The following is a 16,498-nucleotide window of genomic DNA, read 5'->3' on the forward strand; positions in this document are numbered from 1 at the left end:
TTGGCTTAGAAGAAACAGTAAAGTTAGGTAATTTTGACCATGATGTTATATAGCTCTTATTTAAATAAAAGGGAAATCAAGCCATTAGAATTAAAGCTCTTCTTGGAGTTGGAAAACTAGGGGAAATTTATGTACGTTGTAGACACATTATGTTAAAAAGCAGAGCATTTTTTATTCTTTCTTGAGCAATATACTGGATTATTATTGACTTATAAGATATAAATGCCTTAATGAAATTATCAATTACATTTTCCTAGAATGAAAAATAAATTTAAATTCCATACTTTGAAACCATAGTGAGTCATATTAAGTTCCATTTTAAACTATAAAATACTCCAAAATGACAAAGAATCTTTATCATTTACATATAACCTAAATGTAGGTGGCGAGACTGAATTTTGAATGATTTTCAGATTTACAGACACCAAGTCAGAATCAGAAGTTAGAAGGTTCTTTGGTAAACTTTCCTCTTGAATTTAAATTAGTTTTTAGACTTTAGTGATTAATGAGGTTTTAGACCTTTTTAATGTGATAAAAAAGAAATCTGAAAATACTGATGATGTGTGACTTTGAAACTCAGAAACAGTAACGACATGTATCGCTCTTATGCAATGTGAAATTGCAGTGTTTATCCCCCTACACACACACACACACCCAACTTAAATAACAATATAAAACTCATTTCATGGCCCTAATGGAGGGCGGGCTGTATTCCTCTTGTTTAAAGTATATGAGTCACTTTAGTGCAGTGTCTAAAGGGGGACAAGGGTGTGCATTCTCTGTTTAAGTTTGTGTGCTGTAGACTGCTTGGACAGCAAGGACAAAAATGAAGCCTGAAGCCTCAGCTCATTCTGTCTGTGGATTTTATTTCTCACAGCAGCCCAGTGTCTACTTAACATATGGGGTGTGGTTTCAAGTTCATTACTGAAGCTTATAGGCTAAAGTGCTTTGTGGGCTTGGCTTTGACTTAAGTTGCCTTGAGGGAGGCGGCCAAAAACAGGGAACAGACTGTTTTCCCTGTGTATGTGGACTCCCAGAGCTGTCAGTGATTCCCCCCCACTCTGGACTATCTGCTGCTTTGGAGATTAGTTTCATAGTAAAGAGTCTTTCTTTAAAGCAACATGAAGCGACTGTTTTCACAGGGGCACCAGGTCAGTACCTAACACTCTGAACTCTGTGCAGCATATTCGGATTTTCTTTCTGTGCTCACTGGGCGATGAGATGACAGTGTGGCATTTGTGCTCTTGCTGTGTTCTTTTAGAAAAGAGTAGAGGCTGGGGTGTGTGTGTGTGTGGTCATGATTCTCCTTATAACATACTCATTGTTTGACTTTCTTAAATGCAGTAGAATAGAAGAAGAAATGACCTATGAGTGTTGGATTTGCAGTCTAGAGATTTGTACTTGTTTGTAAGCATTTTCAGTTCCTTTATCAGAATTACTCTTTGGGTGCTCTCCCATGAAATCTTCTAGGCATAACTATGATTGTATACACAGTTGATTCTATTTTATTTTGAGTGCCAGGCAACAGTGTGCTGCGCTTCCGCTAGCGGTGTTGTTCCTCCCACATGTGTGGGTGCGTGGTGCGTGGTGCGTGGCTTTCCCCGGGGCCTAGTCCTGATCGTTACAATGAACCAGAGTATCATTTTAAGTTTCTCTTGGGAAATTCTGGCATTTTTCTAGAATGCTTCATAAAATACCTACCTAACAACTGATGTAGGCATAGTGTAGGTGGATTAAGCTGGACTGAGTTCCTTCCCTAACTGTCACTGTTTTTAGGTGAGTCTTCAGAATCTGAGGTTACTCTAGGAGTAAATATGACTGTAAGGATGGAATGTGCCTTGTGAGATATAATTGCTAATTGTATTGCTAATAGTAATAAAATGAAATGAAGTCAATAAAACTAAGTTTCATGAGAATATCTTCCTTAATTTCATTAACTTCAAGTTCTAGAGGGCAATTTCACCTTTGTGAATTAGTCACAGAAGCAATCCAGCATGAAATTGTTCTATAAGAAGTGTTCAGCTGGATGATGTTTTAAAGTTTTCAACACTTTAGGAAATATCCTTGATTTTCTGTCATTTTACATGTGCTTTCGTTCAAGGTAATGTACTAACATTTTAAAATATGCTACTCTGCTTCTGTTATTACCATTTTAGTCTCCTCTTTTTTTCCCCACTGGGAAATACAGCGTTTCAGACAGGGTCTGTTCTCTCATCTTCAACTCTATAAAAAAGTAAAGTTGAGGGAGAAGGGAGACAGACACAGGTACGTAAAACACATCTTTGCGGTGATTTGCTAAGTTTTAAGGATCCCAGTTCCCGTTTCTGCTGAGGCTGAAGCTGTAAAGCTGTGACTGCGTGCCTCTTCAGGGTGATAGAACTGACTGTACCATATACCCCCGACACACAGCTGTGCAGCCATATTATTGCCCTGCCTCTGCAGGTACTTTCTTTAAAAGAAAATCTACTAGGTTTTTAGTTGATTTCCCAAAAAAAGCAAAGATTGCTATGACTTGCTTAATTATGCTATTGTGGCGTGTATGTACTATTATTAATTATTAAATGCTATTAATTAAAAAAATTAAATTATATTTTATTTTCATTGTTGACATTCTTACAGATGTCCCCCATCTCCCCCCCCCCCCCGTTGCTCCCCTCCACCCAGACCTGCCCTCCCCTCCTTCTGGCCTTCACCACATTGTTGTCTGTGACCACCGGCTATGCATATTTGTTACTGCGGCTAATTTCTTCACTTTCTTTCATTCCCCCCTCCACCCCCACCAACTCCCTTCTGACAGCCGTCTTTCTGTACCCTGTATCCGTGCCTCTGGTTTTATTTTGTTCATCAGTTTTTTATTTAAATTTAAAGAAAGACTTTCGTCAGTCTGATTGTAGCTGCCCAATGATTTTAAAAGAACAGTGTTAAGACATTTTATTCATTGAGTATTTGTGCTTATTTTGCATGGATAAAAGTATTAAAAAACTCATTTATGTCTGGTACATCTCAGTTTCTGTGTCCACAAGTGCTTCATGTCCTTTTCTTCTAGAGATGATAAAACAGCACCGATATGAAACCTAAATAGTGAGGCAAAGGGTAGAATAAGAGGGGAAGTTCCCTAAAAGACAAATTTTAGGGTTTTTCCAAAAAATATTCATTAAAATAAGTTTCTCTCAAATATGGGGAGAATAAAAGATTGTAGAGTGTTCAAAATCTGTAATTTTGGGGTAATATATCCAAGCAAATCTTATTCCTCATTCTAGGCCTGGAACATACATTGTAGTTCTTGTTCTCACAAAAATCAAATAGAGATGGGCATTTTCTCACTCTAATTTTAAATTAGGCTTTGAGTTGGTGAGTTTTTATCCAACATACTTTCTTGTTGATATTCAGAGTACTCTAGATGTCTCATTGATGTTCAAAGGCTTATGCACCTAACTTGTGATCCAGAAGCATGTGCACCTTGCTTCCTTTTAAAATGAATCTGAGTTTTGAAGTTGGAGACAAATCCTTAGGTAAACTATTTCCACGTGAATTAGCCCAGACTCGACACACTGGGAAAGTTGAATGGCAATAGAATGTTAGCACTCTAAAAAAGAAATGAATTAAGTGGGAGCAATTGTGGTATTAGAGGTGGTTTTTCTGACTGCTGAGCCTTGGTAAATTTTCACCGTTGGTCCTGTCCCACTCACACAGCCCAGATTATTCTCAGTCCCGCCCATGGTCTTGATCTTTACCCTGCATCTTTTGGGAGGTGTCAGCTCTTTTTAGAAAAAATTATCTTTATTTTTGAAAGTATTACAGATGTTCCCGTTTTTATCCCCCTTTGACCCTCTCCATCCCTCCACCCCCAGGAGGGGTCAGCTCTTGACCTGCAGTTCCTGTCTTGTGAGATCATGTAATGGCTACAGTAAACAGTGCCACCTGGACCTTTTTCTTGCCTGGCCCCTGGGTCCTTGCCTTTAACCATACTCACTGAAGGTGCCAGTTTGCATGGGTCTCGTGCTTACGTATCAGAAAGTGGAGACAGAAAGTGGGAGAGGTGTGATGCCATCCACCCCAGAAATTCACTGTTTTAGTAATGATAGTAAATACTAACTTCCCAGTGGGGTTGCAGAGGCTGAAGACAGATTTTACTCCAGGACTGATCTGACCACAGACCTCCCCAGTTCCCTCTTTCACTCTGAAGAACCCAGTTTAAGTTTCACCTTCTGGTGTTTCTGGGGGTGATGGTAACAGCAATCATGGCAGGAGTAGCAGAGGCAGTGGTAAGGGTAATAATAATAACTAGCACTCAAAAAACATTTCCTAAGGGCATCTTTCCTAAGGGCTGTTCTAGGCATCTTATTTAATCCTCACAACAACTCCAAGAGGTCAGTTGTTGTTATTATGGCCATTTTCCCATTGTGGAAACTATCCCAGAAAAGTTATATAATTTGTCTCAAGTCATAGCAGCGAGTAAGCAGCAGTAACAGGATTGTGCCTTGGAGGGATGCTGTGGTAGGAAAAGAAAAATCAACATGAGAAGTTGATGTTCTTGGGAAATGATAATCTGATATTTATTATTAATGGGAAGCAGCCATGTAAACACTGACATCTGTGCTGCTCTTCATACTCAGAGATGCTTCTGCTGACCCCTGTCAACTGGTGAGGCATGTCTTTTGTGTTCTTTTTCTACTGGGTTGGGGGATGAGCTTGTGCTCTGCTTTCTCAATTGTTCTGCTGGTGACCAATGGCAGGAATAGGTTACCAAAGTCAGTAAATGAGACCAGTGGTGACCAGTCTACATTGGAGAACAAGCCCACAGCATTGAAAACTGTCATAAGCTAATCTTGGAACTTCTGAGACTTCTTAAGGCTACAATAATAAAGCACTGAAGCTAGGAACTTGGACCTCTTGATTGTTTAGCTTGAATTTGGCCTGTGTGAGTACCTCTTCATTCCTCCTGCCCAGTATGATTTCCTGCTGATAATCAAAGCTCTGGTTATTTTGTCAGTCCTGAAGGCTTTCTGAGATTTAGTGGAAAGCCAAGAATATGAGGCATGTATTTCCTTTAAAAACATAAATGCGAATTTAAAAATGTTGGGCAAATAACCTACATTTGGATAAAACTTAAACATGTGACAAATCAATTTGGAATCTTCAACAACATATTAAAATATAGTCCATAGATTAAGGAGCCAAGTTAAAAAAAGGAACAACAACACAAAATACAACAATTCTGATCTTTGGTTGGGAAAGCACATCTCTCCCTAAAACCACTAGAAGAAATTACAAAAAGAATCGGGTGATAGAGTGGAATTTTTAAAGTAGTGTGGCCCTGCCAGGCATGGCTCAGTGGTTGAGCATCGACCTGGGATCCAGGCGATCAGGGTTCGATTCCTGGTCAGGGCACATGCCCGGGTTATGGGCTTGATCAATGACTCTCTCATCATTGATGATTCTGTCTCTCTCTCTCCCTCTCCCTTCCTCTCTCTGAAATCAATAAAGATACATTAAAATAATAATAATAATTAAAAAAATGAATTCACTTTAAAAAAAAGTAGGAGTGTGACAGCTTTCAATACAAAAATACTCATTGAAGCATCAATTAGTATCATGAAAAGTTAGAAGTGAAACATACAGAAGAGGAAAATCATACGTTAGGTGAGAAAGCTGGAAATTTTATTTATTTTTTAAAAATATATCTTTATTGATTTCAGAGAGAGGAAAGGAGAGGGACATAGAGAGACAGAAACATCAATGATGAGAGAGTCATTGATCGAGCCCGCAACCCGGGCATGTGCCCTGACAGGGAATTGAACCCCGATCACCTGGATCCTAGGTCGACGCTCAACTGCTGAGCTTTGCCCGGTCAGGCTGGAAATTTTAATTTGAAGCTCAAAGACCAATTAGTCAAACATGACCTGGTCATTGGGTGGGCCTTTTCTTCTCAACAGTGTCCCAAAGGGTGAGATTAAGACCAAATGAACTCATTGTTGTCACCTGTTTATTAGATTAAGGGGCCTATATTTGTTTTCTGGAGTTCCTATATTTAAGACTCAAATAAAAATATTCAAATTAAAATACTGTATGAGAGTACACACCTATTAATATGTTATAAGCTATGTTATAAACAAAATTGTTAGGTTAAACCCACTGCTTAGTTAAGACCTTGAGTGAATTACCTGACTTTTCTAAGACTAAACTTCCTTATCTATAAAATGGGGATTATAATATTAGCACTTACCTTGTAGGGTCTTTGTGAGAATTAATGAAATAATGTATATAAAAGGCCTACCACATTGTTCGGTGCTTAATAAGTGCTAAGTGAATGTTAGCTATTGTTTTTAGTATCATTTATAATAAACTGTAGAATGTTATTTTATTTCATTTTTTAATGCCTTTTTCTATGCTCTACTAAGGAGTTGAGTTGGCTTACAGGAACATTTGCATACCATTAAACACACACACACATGTACACCCTCACAGAAATAAAACAAAACCAGGGATGATAAAGTTAGTAAAAAATAATATCAGAGGAAAGGATAATAACAATGGTAGTGATAGCTAACATTTACATAGCAGGTCTTCAACAGACATTTCTTTAGTGTCTTTCCTGGTGAGCTGAGGGAATAATGCCAGATCAGAAATGGGCAAACAATCAAATGAGAGCCCCAGGTTGGGAGGGACCTTTGATGGTCTCTAGTCCACCTTCCTGGGACATTGCCATAGATGACTGCTGGTGTGGTGTTGGATCTCACAGTGTGAGGTTGAGTTCAACATCACACAGTATAGTAAGGCTACTGTTTATTAAGCACTTACCATGAGCTAAGCTAGAATTAGAACCCAAACTCACTCTAAAGCTATATAATTATAATGCAAACTTGCCCACTCAAAGCAACTAGTTTCTTTGTTTAATAGTTCTGTTTTCTGGAATGTTCTGATCCATATTAAACTGAAACGTTCACTCTTGTAGATGCCCTTCCCCCTTGATTTTCATAGTATCTTCTACACGGGAGAAGCAAATGCCTAGTCAGGTAGGCCCCCAAATATCTGAAGACAATTATCATGGTTCTCACCCTACTTTGCTCTCTTGCTTAGACATCAAGGTTATTTTTTACTGTTCTTTAGATTACATACTCCAACACACCGCAGCTGTTTCCTTTCCCAGGAATGTGCTGTCCTTTTGAGCATGCTCAGTGAACTCCTGTGTAGTCTTCAGGAGTCCTTTCCTGTGTGCCTTTCCAACAGTAACTTTCCCCAATCCCCAGACTGAGCACTTCTTCCTCAGGGCTCCCACTACACTTCTGTTCGCACTGAGAATTAACTGTTCAAAGCCTGTTTCCTCCCCTGAACTGTGAGTCCCTGATGGAGAGCTATCTGCCTTTGTGCCCCTAGACCCCATCCTAGCACATGACCCAAGGTCAGTACATTGGAAGTGAGAATTTTGATCTTACTTCATATGGATTCCTAACTGTACCTGGTTTTACAGAGGTATCAATGATAAGAAATGTCTTTGCACAAAAGATGTGTGACATCCTTGATTAACTGAGGACCAAAAGTAGCATCTGGGGAATAAACCTGTGATGAAGGCCTTTTTGTCCATTATTGTGCCATTCATTTTGACTTGGTAAAACTATCCATTAATTGCCCCATGTAAGCAAGATGCTTGTTTGTTGGACAAGCCTGATACCCAGCACCTTTGCTCAGAGAGATTTAGATAAACTGATTCTAGTATTGACAATGTGGTTGAATCACAAAGTTCACAGTAAGCTTAGTACCAGTATTCAAATAAATGCTGATAAGAAGATATAGTCCAAAGTTATACTTCAGTTTTAATCTGAGATCCTGGCAGTTTTTCATAGAGTATGGGTAGAGGTTTTTCTGTAATGCATAGACAAAGGGGTACATTTTTTAGTGGTATGTCATTGTGATTTTGTTTTATTTTTTGTGGATAGAGGGTTAATTTAAGGAAAAGTATGTAACCGTGGCCAAAAGGGAGCCGGCCTACATGTAAAGGGAAGAATGTGGCTATTACCAAGAGCTTGCCATAATTCACACAGCTGGTGTGTGTCTTTTTTTAATGGTGAAAGAACAGACTTTCTTTAATTAATAGTATACCTATTGCAATTGTAAATAAAAAACCTAATTTTATAGAAACTAAATATTTGATTACAGTTTTGACAAAATTTTCACAGAATTTGATTGACAAGAGAAGAGATAGTAGTACATAATTTTATTAATAAAACAAAACTACTCATCTAATATGGGATTTGCTTAATATCCTATTGCTTTAAATTAAAAGTTTTAATTGGAGATAACTATACTTCTTTTTTATTGAATTTATTGGGGTGACATTGGTCAATGAAATTACATAGGTATATAATTCTATAACACATCATCTGTATATTGTATTCTGTGTTCACACCCCACGTCGTCTCCCTCCGTCACCATGTGTCCCCCCACACCCTCTCCTTCCACCTCCCCAACCCCCTTCCCTCTGTTAATCACCATACTGTTGTCTGTGTCTATGAGTTTGTTTGTTTTTTTCTTAATTGCTTCACCTTTTTCACCTTAAATGGACTCATTAGGCCCCAACTGGAACATTCTACGTGGATTAGGTCAGGCGGGCTGGTGGTGGTATCTGTCTTCAGGACTTGCAAAGTGCCTCCTCTGAGGGCTAAACTTCATGCTTCTCCATTCCGTGGTCCCTAGAGACACTGCCTCTTGCCACTTGAGTTTGCATTTGCCAGTCCTCGACATCCAAACTGAGTCTTGCCTTCCCTGGGTTGTTACAATACCAGACAACCCCCATGAATTCGTCTTCTCCTTTCCTTTTTTGCCAGTTTAGTGCTGACTTTCCCTCCTATCAGCCTAGCTAATGGAGGCCTTGGGGGCACTTCCACTCCGAGTGGCTCCCAGAGGCCTAGCCTGGGTCTGGAGGAGGAAGATCAGATGTGGAGTCTAGAGCGCAGAACTGGTGCCATCCAGGCGCGGATGGTGTGCTTCCTGTTTTAGGAAGCTCTCCATTTCCCAGGGTGCTTTCATTCCTAGAGAGCTCAACATGTTAGAAAGTTGTCCTTTATGCTGAACTGACATGGGCCCCTCTAGAATCCATCCTTGTGTTCCAGCTCTATATCCTGGTACCGCAGAGGAAACTTCTACTGACACCTACAGGTCCTGAGGTATTTGAAGGGCCTCTCATTTTTGTTCAGCCTAAAAACTCCAGATTTTTTCAACCATTTCTCATAATGCATGTTTTTCAGGCTCTTCTCCAACCCGGTCCTTATTCTCTGACTATCTATGTTTGCCTTGTTCTGTGTTTCTCACACTAAACACAGTCCTCCCAGTGGAAACCTACCAGCAGCTGGGATTACCGGCTGCTTTCCTGCATCCTGCTCTTCTGATAATGAATCCCAAGAGTGCATCAGATCTTTCAAAAATAATAATAACACGTGTCACTTTTTGAACAGTTACTGTTCTCAAGGTGGTATGCCAAAGTGCCTTACATATATTATGTCATTTAATCTTCATAATAATACTGAGGTGGGCATTGCTATTGTATTTCTTGATTCTAGGACTCTGTTAATGGCAAGACATGCCATGAATTAAATTTCAGTTTTTCAGGGAAAATAGAGAAGGAAAATACCATCACATTAAATGTAGACAAAGTACAAGAGTCATGTCAGTTTCAGAAAAAGTTAGTGTCTGTGTGTTGGGGGAGGGGGCAGAAAGTACATCTTAGAATCATGGAAATATGGTGTCTTCATTCTACAGATGAGGAAACCAAGCTTATGGGGTTTGAGTAACTTGCCACAGCCTGTAGAAAGGAGAACCAGGACTCACACCCACTCTGCCTATTGCAGTGTGAGCTCCCACTATTCATGCTATTCCCTACCAAGGGGCCCTAAAATGAGGTTGGCTCACCCCAAGTTCCCCAGGCTTTCTCACAAAACAGCTGTCAACGCAGGCAACCCCAGCCTGTACTTGTGTACTTGTGTGTGTGTGTTTAAATCTCAATGCAGATGTCTACCTTTAGTCTTGGCAATGAATGACGTCCTGCATGTCCCTTTCCCCATCTTTTTAGAGTGTTATTACCGGATCAAAGAGTATACATGTTTTTGTGGCTCTACAAACATATAACTAAATTATGCCTGAAAGTGGTATATTAACAGTGCCACCAGCAGGGAGGTTGGTTTAGCACACTCATTACAAGTTTTTAATGAAATCTACTACTAGTCTCATTCAGACTGGGAATTTGGGCCTGTTGTGGGAATCTCATGCATTTGATTCTCTCCTGGGATGCCTCGGGTCCCCTAACGCCCCCATCTCGGGCTGATCCAGGCCTGTGGGTTACCCCGTCTTTGCTCCTTCGTAGTTAATATCCACCTCCTGTTTCTGTGACCTCTAGACCCAGCTCTGAGTCAGAGTCCTCAGGGCCGCATTGCCTTAAACTTTGCTCTGCTTCCTGCTTGCCCTCTGACTTTAAGCAGGCTCCAGCCTTTCTTTTCCCCTTTACTGCAAAACCCTGGGTTTTCTGATGCAGCTTATTGAAAGTCTCTGAATCCATAGGCTGATTCATGACAGTATCAGAATAAGTGGGTAGAGAATTAAAAGCAGTTCTTTTGCCCTGGCTGGTTTGGCTTAGTGGTTAGAGCTTTGGCCCTCGGACCTAAAGGGTTCCGGGTTCGATTCCGACCAGGGGCAAGTGCCTCGGTTGCAGGCTCAGTCTAAGGCTCAGTCCCACCCAGTGCGAGTGGGAGGCAACCAATCGATGTGTCTCTCTCACATCGATGTTTCTCTCTCTTTCTCTCCCCCTTCCACTCTGGAAAGCAATGGAAAAAATATCCTTGAATGAAGATTTTTAAAAAAATTAAAAAAGCAGTTCTTTCTTTTAGATCCATTGCGGTTGAAGGCACACCTTCTAGGAGATATCTGGATGATTAATTAGTAATAAACCCATTCTAATTATTCAAATTTTCCCTACATGAAGACAGGGAGGAAGTAAAAAGCATCAAGAATGTATAATTGAAGGCTTTAAGGAGGGGAACCTGCCTAGTAGATCTCAAATGACAAAAGGCTAGAACTGAGGAAGAGAATTTCCACCCATGTGCAATGCATTCTCTTAGCTCCAGGAGGTACAGAATTGCAACCAAGAAATGAATATATTGTATTTTTTTTGTTTTAAAAATGGGAATAAATGAATATACAAATATACAAATATACATCTTCCCTTCTACTAAGATGACTTTCAGTTATGTGTGTGGCTTTTAAATGTGGAGTTACTGGGTTTCATAACTCCGTTTAACGGGTAAGAAATACTGAACAAAAGTTAACTCCATCAGACACTTCTTTAGATTCTGACTCACACAGCCCAACTTAACTCATATCTCTTGTGAGAGGGTGGTTACTGTCCTGCACTTGGGGCTAAAAATACAGGCCACTTTCTGTCTCAAAATGTAGGTGTGCCGCTTAAAAAGAAAACCACAAGGCAAATTAAAATAGCTCAAGTTTAAACTCAAATTTAAGTTTACTTTAGTATTGTATTGTGATTTTAAAATGTCTTAATGTTCAAAAGGATAAAGTTACTTTGATAAGAAGTGACTCCTGGATTGTGAACAAAGGTGATAGATATTATAGGTCTTGAGTTTTATTAATTCTTAGCACAGTTCTACTCTTAGCCTGATGAGTGATTCAGTATTTGCCAAAGAATGTATTTTTATGTGCTCCTTGATACATGCTTCCAAAGACACAGTTTTAGAAGTTTTAGAAGGGAGAGGAACTATAGGTATACCCCATATAGTTTCAGTTATTGCCTCCATGATCCGTTCCCTGGGGATCTTCATAGGTCCTTTATAACTTCCATGTGCCATTATTCAGGTGAAGTAAGGTCCTGATATAGCCATAGTAAGCTGGTTTTGTTCTCACGGAGTCTAAAAATTCTGTCATATTTTCCTTCTCAGACCTACTTTCTTCCTGCCATTAAAGCAAATATATAACCTTGGAGCTAGTCTAAACCAGTGCCCTTCAAATGTTGTCCATATGCATCACCTGGGTATGTTGATAAAATGTAGATTCTTGTTCTGGGATGTGGCCAAGGCTCTGCATTTCCAACAAGCTTCTCAATGATGTCTGTGCTCCAGGTCTGTGGACCAACCACGCTTTGAGTAACAAGGATCTCAAGTTTTTACTGTCAATGCTCCCAGGGAGATAGGTGGTGGGAAAAGGTGAGCGATAAAGCCAACTTTAATTGGAGAAGCCTCACATATTCCTTGATGACTATGATTACTTTAGGGGGCGGTGCCCAGTTGAGTTCAGCAGTGTGCACGGATTAAGAACCACGGCCCTGCAGTCCTCTCTCTGCCACCCAGCAGTTGACTCACATGGGCATATTACTAATCTCTCCAAACCTTAGTTTCTGAATTTGTGACATGCAGGTAATATAAAAACCTACTTTAAGGTTATTGTGATGATGAAATGCTATAATGCATATAAAGTGTTTAGTAAGTGCTTGCTAAATGTTAGCTGCAAAGCATTGATTGAATACCAGCTGCACGGCTGGCATGTTAAGGTGGATAGGTAAAGATTAAAGGCAACTCTAATTTCAGCAGGGATTGAAAAATTGGTTTACTTGGGAGGCAGGTGGTCCCTGGAGCTGAAATTAGATCTAAAACTTTAAACACCAAAGGCAGGGCCTTTCCTGCCCAATTCTTCCTATGTGCTCTTTGGCTGTTTCTTATGATGTGTAGTCATATTATGCAAATGTGGTTTCAGACAACTTTTAGTGAAACCCATGTGCTGAGTCACAGTGGATTTAATGTATTCTAACCTCTAAAACCAAAAGTGAGTTATGTTTGGTTTCTTGGGTTTGTGTGAGTTTTCTCTGAGAATAGAAATTAAAGGATAGGTTTTTGTTTTGTTTCTTATTAGCTGAGATGTTTTGCTTGATCAGCCAGAACTCAGCGGTATCAAAGGGTAGGCATAATCAATTTCTATTCCAGTGGATCCAATTCTGAGCATACACCTGCCTTCCACTGTGTCATCTACCTCTTTAAAGTGATTTTGAAAGGACTCTGTCTTTACAGGAACTTATTGTTTTTCTAATACAGACAAAAAAATGTTTGTCTTGACTCTTTTCCAACAAGCACCAGCACAAACACGTGTGTGCCTACAAGGAGCTGGGCGTTTCTACTTTTCTTTGGAACCCTGTCTTGAAAAAGAATTTGCTGACCCAGAATTCAGCTTTTCTTTATCTAATTTCTCTAGTTATTGAGACTTGTGTACTTTTTTTTTTTGAGCTTACAATAGTTCTCTTTGTGATATATACTTTTGTAATTTTTAGAAAAGATATTAGTTTGGTGAAAACTCCCCAGTGTGATGTTGCGTTTGTGAAAACATAATACTCTCACTGAGCAGAGCCTTCAGATAGTGGAAACGGTAGAATTAAAGCAATAGTCAGTGTAGGCACTGACAGATTGCTTTCTTTAAATGTTTTGACAGTGTGTTTTTTCTTGGTTTTGTTTTTGTGTTTTTTCGGTCTATTTTTGTAACAAAAAATGTAAATGTGATTTTTGCTGCTAGTTATTATTCTATGGGAACAAGGAAAATGACCTGTTCTTCCTTTAAATATTGATACATGTTGATTGATTTTATTTTTTTTTTTTTTTTACAACTTGCTCATTATTTCTGTATCTTTGGCAGATTTTTTTAAAAAAGCTTTGTTGGGATATAACTTACAAACTATAGAATTCATCCATTTAAAGTGTACAATGCAAAGGTTTTAGTATAGTCACAGAACTGCCTCTGCAGATTTTTGCCAGTACATTTTTCTTTTCTCTCTCTACTGTGTTTGCCGAGATCCCTCCCTGGTACTATTCCTTTAATGGCTTTTGTTACAACCTACAGTTTTGGTAAATATAGGTGCCATAACAATGACCTCTTAGAAGCTACTAACAAGGCACTTCCTGATTACATTCTGGCTTTTCATTAACTTTATATTAGTGCTGTTCTAATGAGGAATCAATAACTTGTCAACAATGCCATGTGTTATTAAGCCTGGTATGTTCCTCATTACTCCTCTGTCCTTCCTTCTCCCTAACCCTCACTCTCCACAAACACCCAGTTTAGCTTGTTTACCTGAAATAGTGCATTGTTTCTCAAATGCGACAGAACTGAACTCTGATGGTCCCATTAAAGCCTTAGTTCACACAGCTGAAACTCCTCTGGGGATCATCGCTCACTATAGTGACTTTATAAAGAGAGCAGAACCAGTTTTCTATTTAGCCCTGTATCTGTTTTATTTGTGAAAGAACACCATTGTTTATCTGGGTAATAAGAAAATAACCAGTTGAAAGGGATGTTACTTAGTCTACAAAATCTTATTTTGGGCAGCCCAAACTTACCGTTATTGAATGCTTTGTAGATCCAGCCTCCAGCATCAAGAGCAGGGATGGGAGGTGGTTAGTGGAGACTTTGAGTTAAGTCAAAATGCCTCCAAATCACCTGCCCTGTATCCTATGCCCGGCTATCCTCCACTTTCTTTTGTTTCCTCCAACCTGCCATAGTTACGGAGATAAAGTATAGTGCTTACATTAAAGAGATATTTAGAATTTGGCAGGACTTATTACTTGACTGGATAGAGAGAATTAGGGAAAGACAATTGCTAGGGATGAGTTCCAGGATTTGGCTTATGCAGCTGGGTAGATGATATTTTCAATTCATTCAGGAAGGAAACATAGGAAGAGAAAATGTTTTGGACTTTGGAAGATGATGGATTCTATTTTGAGCGTATTAATAAGTGCACCCAATGGGAAAGTTCACAGGCACTTGGCTATATAGAGCTGAAGCTTAGGGAAAAGAACAGGGCTGGAAACAGTTCCTGGAAGCCCAGTAGACACTAGTGACTGGGAATGCAGAGACAGCTTCTGCCTTCAGGGAGTTCCTAGCCTTTTAAGGGACACAGAAGCCAAGTAGAAGGGAGTACACTCAATGGAGCATCACCTGGGAGCCATAGAAACACCAAGGAAAGGAAACATCAGCACATATTATAACCATCAGAATGAGTGAGATCATCCTGAGTGGTGAGGCAGAGTGGGAAAGAATGAACCCTGAAGAACACTGCCATGTGAATGTTGAGTAGAACAGCTTCAAAGAAGATTCCATCTCAGTGGCCAGAGAAGACAGAGTAGGAAAACTAGAGGCATGTGGAAACAGGAAAGTCAAGAGAAGAGACTCTTAAGAAGAATGGAGACAAGGGCTGTGCAACAGAAAGGTTTAAGTGAGGTAAGAATGGGGAGGGATTGCACAATATTCAGTGGTTATGCACTTGGGAAAGCTAGTAGGGTGTAGAGGTGGAAGCCAGCTGCAGTGGGTTGAGGAATGAGGGAGGAGTGATGAGCTATAAGGAGGAAGCAGACAACTTTATTAAGAAGTTGGCCTTGAAAAGGGGATGAGAGAGAGCTGGACAGGCTCAGCTGAGGTTGGAGTCCATAAACACTAGTCCACGCAGTTGAATGCTTTTTCTGCATTTATGTTTCGAAACCTGGGGGTAAGAGCCAAGAAGACAGATAGTTGGATTAGCCCAGGATTGAGTTTTTCCAGATGACTGCAATGTAAGGACAATGGGACAAGCCAATGGAGGTTTTCAGCAAGAGAGGAGTTAGGGTGATGGATCATGTGCTGCCGGCTGGGTGAACAGAGGCTTGAGGCTTGGAGGGGCTGAGGGAGTATTAATAACAGCTTGTCGGAGATTCAGTAGTTGCTGCCTATCAAAGGTGTTCTTGGATAAAAGCTCCTTTCACTGCTATTCCACCAGATGGATGGTGATTTCCTGGCTTTAATAATGAGGGAGACACAGGGAAGATCTGTTGCCATTTCATCATGAGCCTTATTTTTGAGATGTTTTGCAGGTTTGGTGGGAATGTATAATTTATGGTCATCCACCTCACCGAAGGAAGGTGGAAGTGGTATCTCTGTTGTTTTACCTGTATTATTTCCTTTTCTAGATTTACTTACTTTGTTAAAATTAAATGGAAATCATTTACTTTCCTTCTAATAAGTAGTTTGGTTACGCACAAGGCAAGCAGACGAGTTTCCAGATACCAGGTTTTGCTGCAGAGAGTTTAGAGAGTATTTTGTACATCTGAATAGGAAGAGAGGACTTTGTAGGGAATGGAGGAAGCAGGGAATGTGAAGTTCAAGGTCAGAATCTAAGTCTTACACCAACTTCTTACACAGTATGACCCTGGTTGGACCTCTTAATCACTTTGAATCATTGCTTCTTCAGCTGAAAAGAGAATTAAAAATAATGCTGTTTGCCCCATAGGATTAGGAAAACCAAATGTACATGTGAAAAATGTCTTGTAATCTAGAAAGCATTATGCACAGGTTCCCTGTTTTGCCCATACTGTGAGTTGTTCTAGGACTTACTCATATGTATCCATTTCTCATTTGGTCCACAAACGGTTACTGAGAGCTCAGTAGTCACTAGGAACTAAGGACCTAGAGATGACCTCTCCCT

At 39.8% G+C, this 16,498-nt stretch overlaps 1 protein-coding gene across 1 annotated transcript in view; it reads left to right on the forward strand.

Annotated features, from left to right (window-relative positions):
• The first annotated feature begins 791 nt into the window (after positions 1 to 791).
• The window catches only part of PLD1 (phospholipase D1), a 120,147-nt gene continuing 104,440 nt past the window's right edge, over positions 792 to 16,498 (forward strand). Inside the window, exon 1 of the mRNA XM_087818326.1 lies at positions 792 to 1,151. The gene's annotated coding sequence lies outside the window, so the exon portion shown is untranslated. The remainder of the gene's footprint in view (positions 1,152 to 16,498) is intronic.

Source organism: Miniopterus natalensis, chromosome 6 (genome assembly GCF_054644295.1).
Source record: "Miniopterus natalensis isolate mMinNat1 chromosome 6, mMinNat1.hap1, whole genome shotgun sequence".
Taxonomy (NCBI): domain Eukaryota; kingdom Metazoa; phylum Chordata; class Mammalia; order Chiroptera; family Miniopteridae; genus Miniopterus; species Miniopterus natalensis.